Raw genomic sequence first — 9,966 nt, forward strand, 5'->3', positions numbered from 1 at the left:
CACAATGACAGGAAATATGCTCTGTATTACCTCCCTGTTTTATTAGCTACCTGGAAGTATGTCCTTGGTGGTAAAATTAATAGAGGATATGGTTTAGTAGCATGATAAATAAAAATAGAAAGGAAATCACACAGAGTTATCTCAATTACTTGTCAAGTTGGGCTCATTTCGACCAACACAGTCTTAAGATACCTGAAAGCAGATACATGCACTCAGTAACAAGGGATGCAGGTAAGGTTTGCAAATCAGAGGACCATGATCTTACCAAGCAAGGAAACCAAAAGGGATGTGGAGGTCAGCACAGCCATGCAACTAATGCTCGGAGCTCCCACGCTTGGAGCTTCTACTGTTATTAAAAGGGCTCATGTTGTTCATGAACATAAAGATATGAGAGTAAATGGAAAAAACTGAATGGGGTGGGATGGGGTATGCAATGGCAATGAGTGACACTGAAATACTGTGCCCAGTCCCATGGTTGATGCTCAGAAAAAGATGTTGAAAATTAGAGAACTCACAGAGCAGAGTCGCAAAAACAATTAGCATCCAGCGGGGGGGAAAAAGCATTATGTATAATCAGATTTAAAGATTCAGTCCTTCTGATAAGCCACATAGACAACTGACAGCTTACTCGATCATCTTTAAGGAAAAAAATAAACAATAAAAAACACTTTAATACAGCCACAAGAAGACTTAAAAGGGACCATCAGATGCACATCAAAAGCATAGAAGACTCCTGTTAGAAATGAGATATAAATCTGAACAGGGAGAGATGAACAGGAACAACATTCTTAAAGACAGATTCTCTTTTTCTCAGTATTTTCAGGATAAGATATGCTTTAGCCCAAGGATTTGTTCAGCCCATGAGCAACAGCCAAGTGAAATGGTCAAACAACTGCAGGGCTTGATGGCTCCTCTGACCCTAAACTCTCTCTGTCTCAAAAAAACCAAAACACAACCCCCAACCAAAACAAAAAACAAAACAAAACAAGCCCAAAAAGGCATTGCCCTGCATTTCCACTAATGCTACTGAACATTGAATTAAATGCACAATGGACTGTGAAATGCTTGCAGATCTTCCCCCAGTTAAATGTCAAATGAAGAGGTCATTTGTTAATAAACACACGTCACCCCTCTGGATTTTTATCCAATGTACTAATAACTAAACTCATACCACCATTTAGTGCTATGGGATCGCCAAGGTAAGTGAAGTCTTTTGGTTTTTCATCTCAACAACCTGGGTGGGCAGAAGGAGACAACACCTGGAGCACATGGCAGATATGTATTCCCAGTCAATGAGCCAGCTTTATGGTTGTAGAGTTATTGACTCTTGAAAAACTTGTTCAAAGTACTCACAAAGACACTTTTCGCCTCAGTAAAAGCCTTCAGACAAAACCACCTCCATTTAGCATGTTTGGGAGGAAAAATAAATATCCCAGAAGTCAGCTGTCTCAGTTGCTTTTCCAGGTTTGTAACTTATACCCATAAGGGTGATGTGCATGCATCGCGATCCCAACTAGTTTCCATGGTGTGTTGGGTTTGCGTGGCAAGGTTTTGGTAGCAGGGAGGGCTACAGGGGTGGCTTCTGTGAGAAGCTGCTAGAAGCTTCCCCTGTGTCTGATAGAGCCAATGCCAGCCGGCTCCAAGACGGACCCGCCGCTGGCCAAGGCCAAGCCCATCAGCACCTCTGTGATAACATATTTAAGAAACAGAAAATACAAGTTGGAGAGAGCTTTTGCAGCCAGAGAGAGGAGTTAGAAGATGTAAGAAACTCTGCAGACACCAAGGTCAGTGCAGAAGGAGGGGCAGGAGGTGCTCCAGGCGCCGGAGCAGAGATCCCCCTGCAGCCCGTGGTGAAGACCATGGTGAAGCAGGCTGTGCCCCTGCAGCCCATGGAGGGAGGATGAGGGGGTGTAGAGATTCCACCTGCAGCCCGTGGAGGACCCCACGCCGGAGCAGGTGGAGGCACCTGAAAGAGGCTGTGACCCCGTGGGAAGCCCACACTGAAGCAAGCTCCTGGCAGGACCTGTGGACCTGTGGAGAGAGGATCCCACGCCAGAGCAGGTTTGCTGGCAGGACTTGTGACCCTGTGGGGGACCCCACGCTGGAGCAGTCTGTTCCTGAAGGTCTGCACCCCATGGGAGAGACCACGCTGGAGCAGTTCGTGAAGGACTGCAGCCCATGGGAAGGACTCATGTTAGAGAAGTTCATGAAGGACTGTCTCCCGTGAGAGGGACCCCATGCTGGAGCGGGGGAACGATGAGAGGAGTCCTCCCCCTGAGGATGAAGAAGCGGCAGAAACGTGTGATGAACTGACCGTAACCCCCATTCCCCGTCCCCCTGTGCCGCTGGGGGGGGAGGAGGTTGAAGCTGGGAGTGAAGTTGAGCCTGGGAAGATGGGAGGGGTGGGGGGAGGTGTTTTAAGATTTTGATTTTATTTCTCATTCCTCTACTCTGTTTTGCTTGGTAATAAATTAGATTAATTTTCTAACTTCAGTCTGTTTTGCCTGTGACGATAATTAGTGAGTGATCTCTCCCTGTCCTTATCTTGACCCACAAGCCTTTCGTTATACCTTTTCTCCCCTGCCTAGTGAAGGAGGGCAGTGACAGAGCGGCTCTGGTGGGTGCCTGGCCCCCAGCCAGGGTCAACCCACCACACGTGGGCTGTTAGTTCATGAGGGAAAAAGGTCCAGTTGCCAATGATGTGAATTAAAACTGCGCAGAAAAACTTTTTAAAGCTTTTTCTTTTTAAATACTTACTAATCCCACAAGTCTGGAAATAGAAGAGGCTAAGCTCTTGCTTTCATTGCCTTACAATTCAATAGGCCCAACGTTTCTACCAATTTGTCTCATACTGAGTAAATTAACATAGCTCGTAAATTGAACTCACATGTTGCGACATACTAAGGAAGGACAAATAATTGGTCTTCTGAACTATTTAAGAGAGAAGCTGCATATTTTGGACTTCCAATTGCAAAGAGCATAACCTGATCCATTAAAGGGAAAGGACTATTACAAGCTGAAGAAAACCATAGCCTACTACTATTAACCATTCCAAGTGCTATGTGTCTTCACGAAAGAAGCTTTTATTTGCCATGTATGCCTAGGCTAAGTCCAAGCAAAAGATTAATAAATTGTCCTTCTGATTCAGGATGGGAGACCTCACCTTGTATTTCAGTTGCACCCTTTTTACCAAATCAATGTGGGTTTTTTTTTCTGCCCTTTACTTTCTTCCTGTGGCTGAATACATTTGAATAATCACTATTTTCCCACTGGGCAAACACTGGTTACAGAACTGGTCCTTCACAAATTCTAAATAGCGATGCAACTAGGAATGTAAGAACTAGATCTTCTTTACATACAGCTCTTACATCTGTCAGCAAGAGAATCAGAGAACCATAGAATCATAGAATAGTTTGGGTTGGAAGGGACCTTAAAGATCACCTAGTTCCAACCCCCCTGCCATAGGTACTATCTCTTCTCAAACTATCTAGAAGATAAATAAGAGCCCTAGGGAAAAAGATGTGAGGAGTTCACTCCTGAAATTTATACATATTTAAACACAGTCAATTAGTATAGACAGAATATTAAGCTTGAAATGTGAGAAATCTTGATTTCTGCATCACTTCTTCAAGAGACCCAACTATCACCCTAATGATCCCTCTAGACACAGGAAGATTAGTGTCAGGTTTATGAGAGCTTCCTTCAATCCAAATCGACATGTAGAGCTAATCCAGCTTTACTAGAAATATGCTAGCCAGGTCTATTCAGCAATAAGCATGAACGCATCTTGTTCTAAAAAGGTAAGTTCTGTAACAATTCAGTTGAAGTGCTAAAAATCCCATGGATTTTTATTTAAAGTCACGTTGGTCATGGGCAGTTCCTATGTACTTAATCTGGCAGAATGGTCCCAACAGGTCTACCTATGCAGGTCCAGCACAGAAGTAGGAGAAGGACAGCTTAGGGGTAAAGCTTCTCCACAGCTTCCTGGTTTGTTGTAGGACTGAGGTGGCTTTTGAACAACTTGAAACACTAGAAATAAGGTTTTAATTAGATAACTAACTGTTTGAAGAAGACACACTTTGACTGAATAAATCAAAACTACTAACTTTGCTTGTTTCCAGGATCACAAAGCTTTTTGCCCAAGGGCAGGCGGTGGAAGAGGGCATGTTGAAAATGAACCCAGAAAGACAGAAACTTAGAAGCTAACCACAAAGGTGGAACAAGGCTGGAAGTGCCTCAGAGCCAGGTGGACTGTTTATCAACGAGCACTGAGGCTCCCGAGCCTGGGGAGTGCAGCATGGAGCTAATCATCAATCCATGCTGGATCCCAGAAGCCAAATTCCAAAGAGAAATCAAGCATCCAAACAAGCACGTGGCTGGTGGCCACAGCTCTCCTGACACATTCCTGGAGGCAAACTCTGCCCCATGTTACAGCAGCCTCAGACTAAGCAATTAAGCAGGGGCTGGTCATCAAGTTGGCTCCAGGACTTTTTTAAATTATTGTTACTAACATTTGTTAAGCACAGCCACTTTTGGACATTACGTCAATAAGTCAGTCTGTCTTCCCTCACCATCTGAGATGGAAGGACACTTAGAGAGATCCAAAAGTTATGTATTACCAGAGACTTAACTGCAGGACAGAAACTGAAAAATACTTGATTTTAACAGATAAACAAATTGCTATCTACCTACAGAAAATAAGTCCTAACCCCACAGGGTCCCCTGAACGGGTCTCCCTGCCGTTCCAGGGCTTGGGCAAGCACATGCCCTCTCCCTCCTCCATCCATCCTCTGGCACCTCCAGAGACAAGGGCTCCACGGCCTCTTTTTGTAGCCAGATCTGGGCAGCTCTGTAGACAGGTAGAGAGCTTTTTGTACCACCAAGCCACTGATGGTTAGACAAAATGGCTATCTTCAACTCCTTGTTTCCACTTCATCTACATGAGTTTTGACCAAGCAAAGCATAGGAGGTTAAGCCACTCACTACCCAAATATTGGGGTTTTTTTTAAAAAAAACCAGACGCCCCCTCAATGACTTACTCAGGCTGCATTGGGTTTTGTTTTAACAAGGATTGAAAGACCAATGCCAAGTCCAAGCCAGCCTCATATTTAAACAAAACTCTTAAAGTAGTACTGCACTAATTCTAGTTATCCTTGGCTTTGTTATAGCTAATAATGACTTTTTATTATTATTATTTTTCTAATGGTAGCCATTTAAATAGAAGAGGCTGAGCTTCACAACTGCCCATCATGCAGGAGAAAACTTGCAAGAAAAGCCAAAATAAATATCCACTACTGAGTTGAACTAAAAGATAAAGGTAAAGAAGTAGGAGGAACACCACATTGGGGTTGTTTGTTTACTTAATTCCATCTTAATTATTTAGACTCTCATTTTACTAACAACTGTGCAGGTGCTAACTTTACTTCAAGAAGGACCTACAGTTTTTGTTTGCATAAATCAAGTACGTTTAATCAAGTGCACATTAGCTCATCAACACATTGGATTTGATGAGGAATTACATAAGTGACAATGCCAAGCTATTTTGGTGAATATTCATTATATCCCTGCAGAACAGTCTGACTGGAGGAAAGTGAGAACAAAATGACAGTAAAAGAACGGTAGCAATTACTTTACTAGCAGTTAACGTTGCCATTAACTGCTTGCTGGCAAGAGCTTAAAGTTGCAAACCCCAATTTAAGCTTGTTACCTTAATTTTACAATTGTAATTCAACATTCAGAATGTGACACTAGTGTAATAAATATCTTCATTCAGTGCTTCATACAATAAATAATTTAAAAGTGTATGAAAAGTTCCAAATTATAGCCTTTACAGAAATACAAGTGGTTAGTATTATATCTTCATAAAAATAAATAAACGTGCAAACCATTTTCTCAAAACCAAGCCAGAATCCAAACCTGTTAGCAACAAGTCACTGGAATTTTTTTGTTCTGAACAGGCATTTATGAAGAGATTTCCCCTCAAAATATAATTTGTTCTTAGGGTGCTTCTGCATGCAGGGCAAACAGCTCCCAGTTCTGTAAAGCTATTTAAAGCCTTTATCCCACTTCCAACAACATCTGTAGGAAAACTCAGGCAGAAGAGGGCTGTGCCCTTAGTGAGGATATTTTACATAACAGGTCTTTAAGTTAGATGGACAAAGCAATATTTGGCTAAAAGAAAGAAGTATAAAAACCTCATTCACTTGCTGATTCCCAGAATGGATGAAGAGAGGAAGAGGAGGGCTGTTCGGGTGCATGGTCTGCTACATCCTTCTGAAACCCAGAACCCCACGCGCTGTGACCGACCTACCGAGAAGGTCACGCAACCTCTTCTTGTGCAGAGCTGCCTCCCCGCTACCACTGCCCACCGAGGCACAGTACGAGGCAGCGCGCCGGACCCACGTTTGCCACTGCAGAAGAACGTAGGTGCTTACGGGCTCTGGTTCACGACTGCGGCTCGATGTAGCTGAACCCAGCTGTTTGCTTTGTACCTCTGCCAGGACAGAGAGACGAACAGGAGGCTCACGCTACTGGACTTCACAACATTACGTACAACATGAACAGCCATAAAACGCAGTTTATTCGTATGCCAGGCTGTAAACTCTGGCAGATTCAAAGTCCAATAGGAAACAAGGCTGAATGGCAGAGTAACCTCTGGCAAAGGGACAGGATGAACAGCTGGATGCTTCAGCTCCTGGAGCATAAGTCAGAGTCACAAGTGCATTTATTGTGCTATCCTTCCCACGTCATTGACAACCCAGGAGTATCAAAGAAGTCTGATTATCAAAATTGTTGTAAGAGACTACCACAACCATCCAGGGCTTCAGGTGCATGTTTTGGGGCCTCATTTTACTACAAAACACAGCATCACATTTTGGTGGGTTAACACCAGCTTCTTACAGTTAGATCATTTAAAAAGCTTTTGGTACTAGAACCCACCATTCAAACTCCTTTCCCAAACATCGCCATCATTTACTTTCTGTATCACTTTAAGTAATACATTCCAAGAATGACAATTTTCTATTTCTTGTACAATCAGACTAGGTTCCCACCAGGATTTGAAACCACAAGTACTAGAGGGAAGGAGGACCAGCCATGCCAGGCTCGCAAGCAGACTTCCTCCCTTTTGTTTTGGCTGGAAGCATGCTCAGTTCTGGCTTTTCCATCGCAGGCGGCAGCCCCCGTCCCAAAGCGTGCCAAATCTGTCTTGCAACCCAAGATGCAAGACGGGCGTTAAGAGCCAGCCCAACGTGCATGTGCAATCTCACTCCCCAGCTCACAGCGAATGGGTCACCCGGCTGATTTGCTTACGGCGTGGTACACAACCCCTGTCCTGCAAGGCCAGTTATATATTTCAAGCTTTGGAAAGGAATAAAAAGAGATTTTTCAGGCCAGCGTCAGGGCTGATGCCCTTAAAAGAGAACCGTAAAGCAAGCTGAAGCCAATCCTAGGTACATACCAGCAGCCTATTACTTACCAACCTTTGCTTCCTTCTAGATTCCATTGTAATGAGAACATAAACAGTGAAATAAGCATGTATCTCCCTCGAATGAATTACCTATTCAGAGTTCCCTCTGGTGTTCAATAAGCTAATAATCACATTCAAGGTAACAATGTTAGTTACAAAAGCATCAAGTCCCCTTACAAGCAAGTTATCATTCGAAGATGGGCTCAGCGACAGGGACGGGACCGTCGTGCCGTAATTCACGGACGACAAAGGCAATACTATTTTCCATGAGATTTCAGAGACACGATAAACTTACATTTCCTTCTTTGTATGTTCACCCGAGTGGCTGATTAACCCGGAAAGGACCCAAATTGTTACCGATCCCCACTGTCTGGGTGTCACCGAGACTGACGCAGTCTCGGAGAAGGCAAAGTCACAAGCCACAGGTACAGCCCAGCTCAACAAGGAAGGCAGAGGTGTTCTGCAGTTCCCGAATAACTATACCTTGAGTCACAAGCCTTTCCAGCCTCGCACTTTCATTCACTTGCACGAAACGCGACCGAAGTACAGTACAGCTAATTAACAGTTTGGAAAGAAACTTTAAATCTCCCTCTGCAAAGAGACAAAACGCGTTCGCAGGAAAACCCAAACGACCTCCCGAGCCGGCGGTGCGAAGACGGAGCGCGGGGCCGGCGCCGGGCCAGGACGAGCCGCGACACCGGGGCTGCTGACCCCAGCCACGCCGCGGGGACTGCGAAACTCCCGCGAAGAGCGACCAGCCCCCAACCGAGCGGGGCTGCGCTCCGCCGGCGGGGAGCGGAGGGAGCTCCGCAGGGCACCGGCGCTCCCCGGTTGCTGGGCGGGAGGAGCCGCCGCCCCGCGCCTCCCCCCGGCCCTGCGCGGCTGCCTGGGAAAAGCGCTCGAAGTCCGGAGCCGCCACTCGGGAGCCCCTTAACCAAAACCATCTGGGGCGCGGGCAGCGTGGCGGAAGCTCCGTCCGCCCCGGCCCCCGCCGCCCTGCCCCGCGGCCGCCCCGGCAGCCGCAGCCGAGGAGGGGGGAAGTTGTTCTGCCAGCGATTCAGCCGCTTCCCGAGCAGGGCGAAGACGGGGGGGGGAGGGACCTTCCCGCGAAATTCGCTCCCCCCTACCCCCATCCCAGGCGCGCAGCAGCAGCGTTGGGGGCTGCGTTACCTTCAACAGGTGCAGGCGCCGGCGGGCGAAAGCCCCGCGGGCGCGGACCGTCCGAGTTGCCCGAGCGGGAGCGGCGGCGCCTGGAAGCCCGGGGCGGGCGGCGGCGGGCTGGGCAGAGGCGCTACGGCAGCCCCCGGTAGCCGCCCATGCTCCCGGCGGGCCCCGCCACCGCCACAGCAGCCGGAGTCAGCGCGAAGGCGGCAGCAGCTGCGGCCACCTCCGAGAGGAAGGAGGAGAGCGGCGGGGAGCGAGGGAGGGGAAGGCAGAGAGAGAGAGAGGAGACAGAAACCGCCCCGAGAGAAATTAATCATCACATGACGGTCCCGATCCGCGGCCGCCCCCCGACAGCCGGAGACTACGCCGGGGAGCGAGGGAAAAGCTGCGAGGAGGGGACACACCTGTAGGCGCAGCACATATCCGCTGTGAGCACAATGCGAGACAGGAAACTGAAAAAAACAGCCCAGGGAAGGAGAGAGGCTCCCGTTCGTCCCTCCTTCCCTCCCTCCCTCCTTCCTTCCCTCCCTCCCTCCGTCCTCCTCCTCTCTCCACCCCCTGCCCTCGGTCAGGATCCGCTTGCAGCGCTGTCTCATGCAGGAGATCCAGGCGGAGGGCCGGGAGGAGGCAGGAGCTGCACTTTCTCTCCCTTTTCCCTTCCCCGTCTCCTCTTTGTTTTGCCCTCCGGCCCGGCAGAGCCGGCGTGGCGGAGCGGGGCCGCCCGCGGGGCGGAGCGCTCCCGGGGATTCCCGAGCCGGGGCCGTGCCGAGCCCCGCCGGGGAGCCGGGGCCGGGCGGGGGGCGGCTGCTCCAGCACCGGGGCCGGTGAGCCCCCAGCCGCCCGCGGGAGCTCCGCGGCCGGGAGCGCAGCCCCACGGGCCTTCGGCGGCGGCGAGCGGCGGCCGCGGGACTGCCGGGGCGGTGCTGCCCGGCGCCTCCGGGCAGCCTCTGCCCGCGGCTGGGGCCGGCGCTGGGCTCCGGGGCGATCTCCAACGGGGCAGGGGGCACCGCTGGGTAAGGGTGTCCTTGCTGTTCCGTAGCTGAAGGCCTTGGGGTACGTGTTGTATTCGGGGGTGGTTTGGGGACGCTCCTGAGTAGGTAGGGAACCGCGTGATTTCCACCCCTGAGCAGAGACGCCTGGGTCCCAGAGCTTGCATCTTGTCCTGCATGCCCTGACCTGTCATTACGGGCCCGAAACGTGTCACTGGCAACATTTTTAGTGAACTTAAAGTACTCCAGGGTCTGTCTATCTATCTCGGGTAAACTCTCTGTAATCGCAATTTCTGAAAGTCTTTTCTCCCTCTCAGGCACTCTGTTAAAAAGCCTGTGTGGAAA

The 9,966-nt window shown here is 48.8% G+C and overlaps 1 protein-coding gene across 7 annotated transcripts in view; it reads right to left on the bottom strand.

Annotated features, from left to right (window-relative positions):
- PLXNB2 (plexin B2) overlaps positions 1-9,140 on the bottom strand; it is a 257,923-nt gene extending 248,783 nt beyond the window's left edge. For 3 of the 7 annotated variants that reach the window (XM_075742895.1, XM_075742891.1, XM_075742862.1), the window contains exon 1: positions 9,037-9,140. The gene's annotated coding sequence lies outside the window, so the exon portion shown is untranslated. Of the gene's footprint in view, positions 1-8,638; positions 8,780-9,036 lie in introns of those variants that run through there. The other 4 variants (XM_075742873.1, XM_075742889.1, XM_075742868.1 and 1 more) reach the window with 4 other exon arrangements.
- Between the last annotated feature and the right edge of the window lie 826 nt (positions 9,141-9,966).

The sequence above is a fragment of the Balearica regulorum genome, chromosome 1 (assembly GCF_011004875.1).
Source record: "Balearica regulorum gibbericeps isolate bBalReg1 chromosome 1, bBalReg1.pri, whole genome shotgun sequence".
NCBI lineage: Eukaryota > Metazoa > Chordata > Aves > Gruiformes > Gruidae > Balearica > Balearica regulorum.